The 14,202-nt window shown below is 38.5% G+C and overlaps 1 protein-coding gene across 2 annotated transcripts in view; it reads right to left on the bottom strand.

The window, feature by feature from the left end:
* Nucleotides 1-14,202, bottom strand: part of Bmpr1b (bone morphogenetic protein receptor type 1B) — a 311,257-nt gene that overhangs the window by 206,496 nt on the left and 90,559 nt on the right. For both annotated transcript variants that reach the window (XM_040751701.1, XM_040751702.1), the window contains exon 2: nucleotides 11,427-11,493. The gene's annotated coding sequence lies outside the window, so the exon portion shown is untranslated. The remainder of the gene's footprint in view (nucleotides 1-11,426; nucleotides 11,494-14,202) is intronic.

The following is a 14,202-nucleotide window of genomic DNA, read 5'->3' as shown; positions in this document are numbered from 1 at the left end:
TTTCTGAGTTTGGTCACATGACCAATGTTGTGATCACTACAGCACTTCGGTATATTCTGGCCTGTCTCTCCTCATCACCATTTTCCAGTCTATGTATCCACTGTCGCACTCTGTCAGCATGCTGGGAGGCAACAGAGGGCTCGGGGTATTGTGATGATGGCAGTCTGGGTCACTGTGATGGAAAGGGAGTTTTTACACTTAAATGTTTCCAATGTAATTTTCTATCATATAATTTTCAAAAAAAAGTTACTTATCTTTGTGGAAAGTATGTACTTAGTTTTTAAAAACAATAACCCTAACTTTGTGCACTCAACAAGGTAGTTGTATGAAATAAAATACAAAGCCATTACATCTCATGGCTGTGGCTCAAATCTCCTACATGCTCGCTGATATTTGTTAGGTATAAAGCCTGGGGAAACTTGGCGGATTTCATGGCAGGCAAGGGTGACCGAGGTGAAGGGACAAACATGCAGGCAGACAGAGCTCAAGTGAGAAGTTTTATTAGAAAGAGAAAGGGGGGAAGAAAAGAGAAAAGAGGTAAAGAGACACAGAGACAGACACAGACACACACACACACACACACACACACACACACACACACACACACACAGAGGACAGAAGAGAAGAGGGAGACAGGAAAAGTCCTGTCTGTCCCAGGGGAACAGAGGAAAAGTGAGAGGAAAACGAGGGACTGATCCAGACCCCCTGAATGGGGGTGTCAGTGAGGAGGCCTAGGCAATCCATGTGGTCTTTGGTAGTTGACCAGTGTTTATTCCTGGCATACCAATGGACATTGGGTGCCCATCCCACAATGAGAGATGCTCTCTCACCCTGGACTCTTGGGGGAGGTTCTAGGCCCTGTCCTGGATGAAATGACAGACTATGGACACCCCCATGGAAGAACTCACCCTCCCTGGGGAAAGGAGGGGGTATTGGATGGATGGTGGCAGGGGTGGGAGGAGGGGAGGGAAAGGGAGAGGGATGTGAGATTGATATGTGAAGAAACCTTGTTTCTAATTTGAATTTAAATTTAAAAATAAAATTTTTTAATAAAAAAAAGAAACCATAAAAAATAAAAAAAGAGTGTAAGTAGGCAGAGGTCTTTCTTTTAAAGGGGCCCTTTGCACATGGGCTGACCAGAGTACTGCCTTAGAGCATTCTGTCAGGTGACAGGGACAGGCCAGAATAATGCCTGAATCCTTACAATATTAGTCAATCAATAAAAAAGACAATCATGTTCAAATCCACTGTAAGCTCCATTTGTTAACTTTAACCTTCTAATTCAATTAATTTTAACTTTATTTTAAAATTTTAAACTAGGCTTTGGAGGACATAAAATTTAGAATATTTAAACCCATTACAGGATTGAAGTGACCTTTTTAAAGTCTCTAGATTCTTTTTTTATCTTTGACAAATAGGATGATATTTTCCTTTTTCCTTTTAGCCACTTGAGGACTTACATTTTAGGCACTGAACTTATGAATATCATATAACAGTGATTTTTTCTTATGAGGTACAACAATATTTGTCTTTGCACCACAAAGTACTGAGTATGTATGTTTATTGTGATTATAGGTATATTTAAATCCATTTACAGCATCTTGTTTTCTGCTCTGTTCCTTAAACTTAGCCTCTTCTGCACAGAAAGCACTATCTCATGTATAACCTTTGCCTTTGAATACATTTCTGGAGCTGTGTCACCAAAGTTCAGTCAATACAGGATTCTCTGGGGTTTTTTCTGAACTGGTCTTTTTTTTTTAATTTGGCTTCTAAAGATTTCCCTAGCTGTCTTTTCAGCTCAATAATACATTTAAAATTGCATTTAATATTAATTTGGCCTTTTATATGTTTTCAATCCTAGAAAACATTTTTGCAACTCATTCTATATAAAGTCAAAATTTTAAACTTTGTTCTTTTATATACATATATACATACAAATTGAACAATTTCCACAAATGCTATGAAACAGTCAAGCTCTTTCCCTAGTCATAAGTGTTATCTCTATCTAAAAGCAAACACATACTGCCTTCTTTCATTATGATACTTGAAACAGTTTAGAGTCGAAAATATTCAGTCTCTCCTATTTTATGTAGCTGTTGGGAATGAAAAACTAGTTAAATGGCTGTAAACATCAATAATTATGACTTCCAAAATAAAGTAATAACTTCAATTTGATGGTTTTACAGGGTTCTTTTAGATATTCAATGGAAAAAGCCACAACAGCTGGGTGTCATCTCAGTTCTCAGCTGGATTCACTCAAGCATGCACGAGGCAGTGCAGGCTGCTGAGTCAGCCCATCTGCACCCGGGCCTCTTAGATGATTTGGGATCAGCTGGCTGGTGGCTCCTCTGTTAAAGCTGACCTCGAATGGGTGAACTTGACTCTGCTCCACCGGGCTGTTCACCTGATATCAGGCTAGCCTGCCTCTGCTCTACACAAGACAGTAGACAGTTCCAAGAGGGAGCAGAAGCAGCGGAATCTGTAGATGCCTAGAAACTAGACAACATCACTTCTGCAGGTCCAACATGCATTCAAGTGTTGGGAAACACAGCCCATACCCTAATGGAGATAAAAGAAATGCTACATTGAAGGGCAAAGCAGTTTTTCCAGTGCCATAAGATGCATGTATGAAACTTATATTTGCAGTGTTGTTTGACAAAATGTTATTGTCTTTATATTTGAAAACTCTGTAACACCTAAATAATGTTAAGTGGTATATCTGAAACTCCACTAGAATGATGGTAATCTTATCCAACTGAAGGAGATGCTACAGTGAAGTAACTAGAAGTCAATTTCTTATACGAACAAAAAACTTTAAGTAGTTAGTCAGGACTTGTTCCCAAGTGTAAGTCAGTCTATCAAGGCCTTTAACTAAATAGCTTCATTTCAAATGCAGCCAATGTGTTGACATTATCTTTAGGCCAAAACAAGGAACATAGGTATGTATTTGTCCTTACTCATGTTTGTTACATTACAATGTGTGTGTAATTATTCTTTATTTTAAAATAATTCCAACTAATAATTCCTACTATCTTACCCTAAGTGCCCTATTACATCAGTATAACTTATAAATTTGCAAATGTAAATTTTCAATCACTAAATTTGAGAAGCAATCAAAAACAAACTTGTTACAATCATGACAATGATGAAAAAATATTTTATACAGAAAAAATGCATGAAAATACACATCCTATATTCTGCACCTGACATTTCTGTGTATTGAGCAAACCTAACCAAGAATTTTGTACCTATCTTCCATCTACCTTCCAGTCATATAATATGCTTATGAAATACAAAAATATCATATAAAGTATAAGAATCGCCTACCTATAATGTAGTTACATAATTATGTTACATCTCATAATATTATGACATATATATTAAGAAATACACTAAATAACACAATAACCATTACAGTAACAGATGTATATTAAACATTAATTAGTATGTGTATTATGAAATATATTAGCTATGGAAAAAGCTAACTCATTAATAAGCTGATCATTCTGCATGGACAATCTTTGTGAAAACAAAGGAGTAATGTGAGCAAGAGACAAATTAGCATTATGTCAATAATTTGTAAGAGGCCCCTGGGGAATGAGTTGATGGCAGCAAAGACAGAAAATAAAAGACGAAAACACCAAGAGGTGTGATGAGGTGCCAAACACTCTGTCCAATCAAGCTTTAATAGACTCCTTACAAACTCTGACAATGTCAGGGACCAGAAAATTCACACATGTACAAATATGATATGTGATTTCATGGCCTACTACCACCCTGTTCTAAAAAAGCCACCAAAGATGCACAATCATCTTTTAAAACAAGGAGTTTTGGATTGAAGTCCAGCTGAGGATGTCCCCTTAGTTGGGGAAGATACCTTCAATGACTCTGCAGTTCTTCACCAAAAAGGAAAGAGAAGGAAAATCAGCAGCACTGGAGACATCCTAAAAATACAGTGTGACCCAGAGACTGCAGTAGGGATCAATCCCACTCATTTCCATAACACTGCCAACAGAAAGTTCACACCTTAGCTATAAGTGTATCTGAAGGAACATTATCCAATTAATTTGTACTGGACACCAAAATAAAAGGAAGATAATATTGGTAACCACAGTCTTATATTTATCACCACAATACCTGGTAAAAGCTCTTTAGAAACCCAATTATTTTTACCTTTACCTCAAGATCGTAAAGGAGGTCTGAAGAATCCCATGTGAAAGTTCGATACAGTTGTGCTAGCTTACTTTTCTGTTGCTGGATATACATCATGACCAAAGGCAGTTAGAGAGGTAAAGGTCCATTTCAGCTTACAGGCTATGGTCCATCGTCAAGGGAAGCCAGTCAAGCTCAAACAGGAAGTACAGCAGAAACCACCAGAAGAGCACTGCCTACTGGCTCACTATCTGGTTCTCTCATCACCTAGCATTTTATACAGCCCAGGATCACTCCATAGGGACAGTACTGCCCACAGTGGCCTAAGTCCTCCTACAAAGTCATTAATCAAGACAACCCCACATAGGCAGGACCATAAACTAATCTGATGTGAGTGATCGCCCAATTATGCTTGCTCAAAAGACTCCAACCAAGTTGACAGCTGCAGCTAAGACAATGATGCAGCTTTTAAAACCACTCTTGAGTCAGTTGTTTAACACCAGTTAAAATTTCTACGCTGCCTTGCCTAGACTTAAGTATTCTGGACCAGGTATACAAATCTGATATTCTCACTTCCCTAATCTATACAATCAGGGCTATGAAACCAACTTCCTGTCAAGCATTCTAGAAGATGGATAAAACAGTGTGTTGAGTGTTTACTACAGCACCAGACAAGTACAAGGCTGCAGAAACAAGCAACAATAATGCCAGCATGGCAAGGCCAAGGGCAATTTGCCAGCTAAGTATTTACATTTTCTTCATTTCTATTGCCAATTCTCTGATGAAGAAGGTAAGGCTCTTTGTTGAAAGCAGGCATACATCTGTTTCCACATGGAAACCTAAGATATATTTGGTGAAAGAACAGTCTATACATCCTGAAGTTAACAAGAACTACAGAATGCTACCATGTTTCCATACACATGCTATTAAACATATCTTCTTTTATGGAAAGGGAGACAAAGCCATTTTGAAATTTAACTGATGGAAAAAAATACTATTTCTCCAGATCTTCCTTGGGGAGAAACTAATAGACAACAACAACACAGGGGCCTTTTTTAATGCCAGAATCCAAACCTGAACAGCCATTAAATTCACTACACAGCTTCTTGGCAATATACAGCTGGAGCTGAGCCACCGTCTAGAGAAGGAAATACGCTTTTCAAAGCCTCACAAATTCAGTCAGATGAACAGCCAGGCTTACGCCACTGACATCCTTTAGAGTGAGACATTTATTTTCCTCTCACTTACTTAGTGCACGTCGTACATCAGCCTGTTTCCCACAGATTACTATTAGAGATGGAATCTCCTGAAGTCAGCGTTCACAGTATCAGCCACAGCCACACTTACTCTTGAAGGGAGTTTCAAAACTTGCCTGGACACCGCACCGACTTTTCTCAATACCAAACGCTCATGTGCGGTTCTTTCCGTCTTTGAACCACTAACATGTGATTCTGTTGTTTCTAGGAGTTTGTTACAATATCATTTTAATTCTTTCTTTTGAAGGTAAACTGTTCCGCCTTGAGTTTTCACAGCAGCCATGCATTTGAAAGTATTCTGATATTCTGGTAGCTCTTGAATAAAAATAAATAAAAGGTATGTGATGTGCAGCTAACTCTAGAAGCATCTCTCCTGTTCAGGAAGTTCTGTTTTAGTAAATGAGAAATGCACATAACTTAAGTAGAACTTAAATGTTTCTCGAAAAGTCCAAGTATATGGACACAATCATATTACTTACTGTTTTGCAACATTAAATAGTAAGGTAATTATCTTCCAGTTACATTCGCTTCTCATATGAACGCCATAAACAGTAAATACCAAAAACATAAATCTGCAATCAATTAACCTTAGTTTATAAAGTCTAAATAATCCTTGTACTGGCTACTTTTATGTTAACTTGACACAGGCTAAAGTCATTTGGGAAGAGGGAACCTCAGCTGAGAAAATGCCCTCATCAGATGGAACTGTGGGCAAGCCTGTGGTGCATATTCTTAATTAGTGATTAATGTAAGAGAGTCCAACCTACGGTGAGTGGCGCCACACCTGGCTGGTGGTCCTGTGGGAGGGAAGAAGGTTGAACACAGCATGAGAACAAGCCAGTTAAGAGGCATTTCTCCATGACCTCTGCATTGGTTCCTCCTTTGAGTTTCTACCCTGACTTCCCTGAATGATGGACTATAAGCAGCAAGATGAAACAAACCCATTCCTTCACCCACAAGCTGACTTTGGTTACAGTGTTTTATTACAACAGTAGAAACCCTAACCAAGACAATCTTGACAACAAGAATTACAACACTATCAAACCTGATATTTAAAACTAACTTTTCACTATTTAACATAGCCTTTCCCATAGGTGCAGGCTTTAAAATAGATTTTTGAGCTAAGGTTAGGCAAGAATACTTTCCCAAAATGTTGGCCCAAACCTGTAATAATAGAACAATCCAACCACAGTTCATCTAACCAATAATCAGATAAACATAATTGATAAGTAATAGAGAGGGGAATCAATATTATTTATTAAACTAAATTTTAAAATCATTGAATGCATCTGATGCTTGTCATGATACTTTCTATTGATAACATTTGTGTTTAAGCCATCTTTTAAATTCTATACTCTGAGGAAGTATGAGGCAATATAAGAGTGGTGAGTAGCATGGGCGTGGTTCATATGGTTCAAATGCCAGCTCTTATTTTATACCTTACCTAAGCCTCCTAACTTCTCTGTGCCATGGTTTCCTCATCTGCAAAACAAACTGGGAGTAGCAACCACTCACTAAAGTGCTAGAAATTGCAAATGACAAGATAGATCTACAAGCAAACTACATGCATCTGTTATCCATAATTACCATCAAGATTATAACCAGCACTTTTAAAAATCATTAGAAATTATAGGGAAATCTGATGAGATCTAAAGATATAACTTGGAAGTTCTGTGCTTTAATAAAGTCATTAAAACAGAATCAACAAGGCAGTATGAAAATATCCAACTGACAGTCAAAGAGTCGGTAGTTTTAACTCCATAAGGACTTCATGCAAACTGCTAACAGGCTAATCTCTAATAGATAAACTGAGAAATACATGGTGGGAAATTTACACATTAAACACAAATGTTTAGAAATCATGCCAGAAGTAAAACAAAACAACAGCAACAAAAAGGCCACCTTAAATCAAATTTTTGGAGCCCATTTTCTGAGTATCTAAGCTCTGCCATTAACACAGTAGGTCAGATCAAACAGGAATGGAGGAACCAGTCATAGGTGTCACATGATCAAGCCCAATTAGAGAAAGACTAGTTTTTCAGAATCGAATAGGAAATTAAAGCAAACAGAGACGTAGCCCACGTACCTTCACCTCTAGAGACACCCCACATCTGGTAAAAGGCTATCTTCCTGTGGGCATGAACTAGGACCACATAAACAGCTGTGATTCAGTTGCAATTCTCCAGAAGAACAGAATAGAATAAACAAACAATTCCAAAAGGAGAGTTGTTAGGTCTGATCACATGATCACAGGCTGGATAGTCCACAATTACCATGTACACATCACAAAGGCTGAGAACTGGGAAGCTGATGGCCCCATGATGCCAAATAAGTATAAATTGAAAGACCTAGAAGCACCCTCCAGCATCCCGGCTCAAAGTCCTATTGAACTGCTGAAGAAGGTATAGCTTGGTAGGCAGTAGAAGCCTTCAATAGGAAAGGTTCTTAAATTCTGCCCTTTATCTTTTTCTGCTTTTCTTCCATCCAGGCTCCCAGCATATTGGATGAACTAGCCACATTCCAGGCAGATCTACCCCTTGTTACTCTCTCACACATCAGTCCTCCCTGTAAATGTCCTCATAGGCACGGCTAGAGGAATACTTTACTAATTCCCTAGGCATCCATCAATCGAGTCAACCATCAACAATTGGAAGCATGTCTCCAAATTGGACAAAGGCTTTTTCCAAACATTTCACCCTGGTCCTCAGAAGGCTAGCCAAGCTCTGCCCCATACCTAAAGTGTTAATGTTTGGGGCGAGACAGCAACTGGATCACAAGCTATTGATTTCTACTATCTCTCCAGCCATTTCCCCCCATAGAGAAACATCATGTTTCTGATAAGCAAGTATGGAAGTCAACTGTTTATACAACAATAATAACATCCATGCCTTTATTGTTTTACAAAAAGAGAGGTTAATTTAGAAGGGAGGGATGATTTTAGTTCACAGAGGTTCCAGTACAAAGCTGTGTGGCAGCATGAACTCTGAGGCTCTCCTGAGGGCAGCGCACCACAGCCAAGCGCATGAAGTAGAAGAAGTCACTTACACTGTGAGCCAGCATGCAAGAAGAGAGGCCCACTGAGATCCCACAATCCCTTTCAAGGCCCTTACACACGATTCCCAGCCTTTTCATCCACAACCTGTACGGTTGCCACCTTACACAGGTCCACATCCCTTTCCACAGGTTAATGATAGATACCAAACTTTTACCTCAGAGATGTTTGTAATGCAACCACACAAACACAGCGCCAAAGGAATATAACATAGTCTCCCAAATAAAATTCTCAATACTGAAAACTTCGATTTTGAAACAATGGTTGAGATGAAGGGAGCGTTAGTTTACCATAATCTAAATTGCATTATTTTAAAATATGTTTAAAAGCCAAAGGTAAATTTAACTACAAAATGCTTAATTCAGAGAATTAAGTTGGATCCCATTTATAGCCCCAAAGGATAACAGTAGGACCTGTAAACTGAATTATTTCTATATTCTTACTTGAAAGTATGTACCCAGGACATGGATCAGCTCCTCCTGTAGAGGACATGGGTTCATCCCCTAGCATCCACAGGGAAAATCACTACCATGTGTTAACTCCAGAATCCAATGTCCTCTTCTGGGCTTCATAGGCACCAGGTATGTTTGTGAACCTCTGGTGAGGGCAGCACACCACAGGTATGTAGATGGTGCACATGTGTACATGTAGAATAATACTCATACACATAAAACACAATTCAATCGTTTTTATTTAAAAAGTATATAAGCAGGGGGCTGTAAGATGGCTTAGCAATTAAGAGCACTGTTTACTCTTCCAGAAGATCCAAGTTTGATTCCTAGCACCCATATAGCAGCTGTCTGTAACTCCAGGTCTAGAGGACCCACGACCCTCTCCTAGACTCCATGGGCACTGCACACACATGGTATACAAACAAGGACCACCACATACATACATAAGTGAAGAAATAAATATTTATTTTTAATATATGTAACTAACATTTCTTGCAGACATTTGAAAAAATAAAAGCTGTCATAAATATGTACAAGTATCACTCAAAAGCTTTACTGAGGACATTTATTATGATTTAAGGGCTTAAAAAATCAATTCAGGGGCTGGAATGACTCTGTGGCTAAGAGCTCTTCCAGAGGACCCAGGTTCAATTCTCAGCACCCACATGGAAGCTTACAACTGTCTGTAACTCCAGGATTCACTGCCCTCACACAGACGAAACACCAGTGCACACAAAAGATAGATAGATAGATAGATAGATAGATAGATAGATAGATAGATAGATCCATTGAGAAAAGGTACATTAAATGAATAGATTTGCCAGTCATGATGGCTAACACCTTTAATCCCAGCACTTGGAGAAACAGACAGGTGATTCTCTCTGAGTTTGAGGCCAGACTGATCCAGGACAGCCATGGCTACATAGAGAAACCCTGACAGACAGGCAGGCAGGCAGGCAGGCAAGCAGGCAGACAGACAGACAAATAGATAATAAAAATTAAAAATGCATAGATTTAATTCTTGTTCTTCCTCATCTCTTATTGGAGCAGATATTTTAAAAGTACGTTTTGATGTCTTTATTCTGAGCCAGCTCACCGGTGCTGCAACAATCACACAAAACAGGCATCGCTCAAGTCAAGTGGCATGCTGCTGTCTCTTTTCCTTGCTTACATTCCTCTTAATGAAATGTAAACTGGGTTAGTCTCACTGAAGCATCTAGTAGTTTTCCTACTGGTTTCTGATCATGTTTAGATTTCACATATTCCCTTTTCCTCTGCCCCTGGGGAAAACAAACAAGCAACCCCTCTAAAATAAGATGACTCATAAAAATCGGGCATCCCAATTCTTAAACATTTTGAGTTTATATGTAGTGTTCTTCTATATTGCATTGTAACACTTGTTCACTTGTTGTACTGTTGCTTGAAAACTGTGAGAATTGCGTCTGAAGCATTTTAGAGCGTTTATTTCCTTTCTCTACTAGGGCTATGACTTAGGCAGTTGCTGCCCTTTTTGTTACAAAAAAAGGAACAAATGCAAGGGACAAGGTTTACCATAGTCAACTCTATTTAATTTTAATTATTTTATTCTATATTATTTCATATGTATGGATATTTTACCTGTGTGTGTGCTTGATACCCAGAGAAGGGAGTCAGCTCCCCTGGAACTGGAGTTAGACAGTCATGAGGTATCATGTGGGTGCTGGGAGTTGAACCCAAGTCCTCTCGTGGAGCAGCAGGTATGCTCAATCACTAAGCCTTCTCTTGAGCCCCTTTGAAATGTGTCAGCCAAGCTGACCTCAAATTCACGCTCCTCCTGCCTCCACCTCTTCAGCAAATCCTACTGGAGTACATAGTGACATCTTCTTCAGCCAATAGATTTGAGGGTGTGGCTTCAGTGTTCAGACATGACACCTTATAAGGAAAAGGAGGGGCCTCACACACTGTCTCTCTCCAGGGTCACAACACTGCAGCTATTTACCTTCCTTGTGTGACTATTCCCAAATAAATGTTACTCTGTATCGGGGCGTTAGTGGGTTTTCTTAGCCTACTTCACTAGTATGTACTACTCTAAAAGTCAGTGAAGCCATCGGAACCATCAGCCCTAAAAGAGCGGTGGGATAAGTTTGCTTGAAAGCAGAATAGCCTTGTAATCTAGTTTGAACTAACTTGAAAAATGTTATCATAATGAAGTCATCAATATTGGAGAAAAGGTTATCCCTGAGTGTGTAAATGTTTGAGGAACAGACTAAGTATGTAAGCCAACATCACAAGTGGAAGAAATGAGCTTCTTGCTCCTTCCAGAACAAACCCACATCCACTCTGTCATGCTGATTTACACCAGTTTCCCTTATCTTGTGTACTTTTGGTGATAATTACAGGAACAATCACACATTCCACTCATTGTATAAATTATATCTTTCTATTCATTTCAGCAGACCATAAAGTCAATATCAAAAAGCAATAATGTCACCTGTCAAGTGTCCAAAACCCTTTTAATAATTACCACGATTTTACCTGTGTCAGCAAGGCATCGAATGATCTTCACTTCCTTTCACATCTAATGAGTGCCTTGAACTCCAGCCTGTCAACAAAGGATTAAAAAAGTGAGTTTCTATTTGCTTTACTCTGTTGACTTGCAGAAAGTCATGTGCCAACTCCTCTGCAGAAGAAACAGAGAGTAGACACACACTGAGCTCCTTGAAGTCCTTCCCACTCCTTTTGTAAGGAGGGCATACGTTATCAGCACAGCACAACAGACACCGCAGCAAGTCTTTCTGAAAAACAGCATAAAGTCTCAGAGGAATTGCAATTTCTGGATGCTTTAAGCTTAAGTGTGTGTGTGTGTGTGTGTGTGTGTGTGTGTGTGTATTTGCTTAAGCTTAAATATATATACATGTTTAAATACATATATTAAATTATATAAGTATATATATTAAATATATTAGGCAAATATATATGGGCATGTATGGGTATATGTACTTATGTATATATGTGGTTGTGTATGTATCATATTTTCATAGCCTTTGAGTATTCATCAAATTAATAGTTTTTCTAATAAACTATATAAACCCCAATTAGATATTAATTGGATAAGAACTCTTATTTTCTATATGCTTTCAAAAATTAAGAGAATAAAGTGAATAAACATAATAAACTGAGCAATAAAAATATATAATAAACAGAAAAATATAATGAACACTGAATAAAGAAGCCTGATGCAGTATAACTGTGTCTCAAAATAAGGTTGAAACAAAACAAAAACAAAAACAAGATTACGACACTTCTCACTACTTTATTGTTGACAGATCAAGTAGTCAAGGGATTATCTGGATTATACTGCCAAAGGACATAACTCCCACATTACTGAAATACAACTCACATAAATCCAAAACAAACTAAAATCTATATCATACTTCAAAACTGACCCTAAGATTTTGTCACATACAAATGTCTTTAACCAAAATCAGGGAAGAACTTTGATTCACAAAATAAAGCATTTCCATAGCTTAGAAAATAAATGGTCTAGATTTTGATGCCATGTGGCTCTAACGTTCAGTGAGACCTTGATGTTACAGGCAGTATGATAGTGCAGTGTACTAAATAACATTAAAGAATGATCTCTAAGCAAAATTTATTTCCTTGCAGAAAATATAAATGCTGAGTATCCACTCTATGTGAAAACTTTTCATTCTGAACAGAATATCCAGTCCTGTAAATGGGTAAGTAGAAAGGTACACCTTTCAAGAAGCAGAATAGGGGACCAGGGAGGTAGCTCAGTGTGGAAAGGGGCTTGCTGCCATGACTGGCAATCAGAGTTTGAACCCTGGATCCCACATGATAAAAGAGAACTGGTTCCCTCAAGCTGTATCCAACTTTCCCATGCACATACACACACATGTATGATGGGAGATGTCCTTCTGTTTATATGTTTCTCTTATTGGTTGATGAATAAAACAATGATTGTCCAGGTAGGAAGTAGGGCTAGGAGATGAGCATTCTGAGAAACGTAGGAAGATGGAGTTGTCATGTAGAGCCCAAGAAGAGAAGCCCTGCAAGGCATTCTCTGGTAAGACGAGACCACATGGAAAGTAACAGAAATGGGTTAATAATTAAAACAGAGCTAGCCAATAAGAAGCTCAAACCACCCATCAACAGTTATAGAATTAATGTAGCGTCTGTGTGTTTACTTGGGGTTAAAGTGGCCACGGGACCAGGCTTCCAGGACAAAAAAACCTCTCATTACACATATATGTATTTGTGTGACCACATTCATGTGTGTATGTGTGTGTGTGTGTGTGTGTGTGTGTATTTTTTAAAGCAAGATGTTTTTACTTACTATCCTCTCAAAACCTTTTATCCAATAATACACGAATTCCAAAGAACACAAATGTATATATATTGTGTGCAAACCATCGAACCATCACAAATATGACATCTATAGCAACATGGGTTTTTATACCCACTTCTCAAAAACACAAAAAGTGAGTCCTCTAATTGAAAAGAAGTGAGAACTGGCTTAGAATAGGGCCGTGGGTCTCCTTCACACACTGTCTCAAGAACTTAAACTCACTACAGAACAGAAGTTTTATATTCTGGAAAAGAAATCTAAAGTAAAATTAAGGGCAGCAGCTAATAAAATGGTACTGTTAGGGTGAAGGCTGAGTACTTGACCCCAGAAATCTTTTTAGGTGACCAACCTGCTGCCATGACAACTCTTAGGTTTCAGAGGTGAAAACTTACTCCCAAATTTTCCTTGACACCAAGAAAGAGAATATCTCATAACTTAAGGACTAACTGTATGACAAGGTAGAGAAAGTTGATGGATCTATAGGTCACACTGTAGAAGGAAATATCTAGTGGGAAGCATGCTGATGCAATTTCAGGAACTTTACAAAAGAATTTAGACAACTTCTTGACGAGCTGCACCATGTGCAAAGACTTTGAAGATCAAATGCACACGTGGTTCCCTCATCAGAAACTCGTATGTTAAATTATGCTTGAATATGAAAAACCCTCCTGAGGTGAAACCCGTGGCACACGCATGCTTTCTTGTCCTGAACAGGTCTTTGGTAAATGCAGCAAGGCTTTTGAATGTGCTGCCCTTCTTTTTTCAGAAAGTTACATTATAGATTTTCTTGAAACAAACAAAAAAGGGGGGGAGGGATTCTGTGTAGTTCTGGGTGTCCTGGAACTTGCTCTATAGACCAGGCCTCAAACTCAAAATCCCCTTACCTCTACCTCCCTAGTGCTTAAAGTCATGTACTGCCACCAACTAGCAAGATTTTTTTTA

Source organism: Mesocricetus auratus, unplaced genomic scaffold (genome assembly GCF_017639785.1).
Source record: "Mesocricetus auratus isolate SY011 unplaced genomic scaffold, BCM_Maur_2.0 Super-Scaffold_100009, whole genome shotgun sequence".
Classification (NCBI taxonomy): Eukaryota; Metazoa; Chordata; class Mammalia; order Rodentia; family Cricetidae; genus Mesocricetus; species Mesocricetus auratus.
Note: the sequence above shows the minus strand (reverse complement) of the source record. Positions and strands in the feature narration are given on the sequence as shown.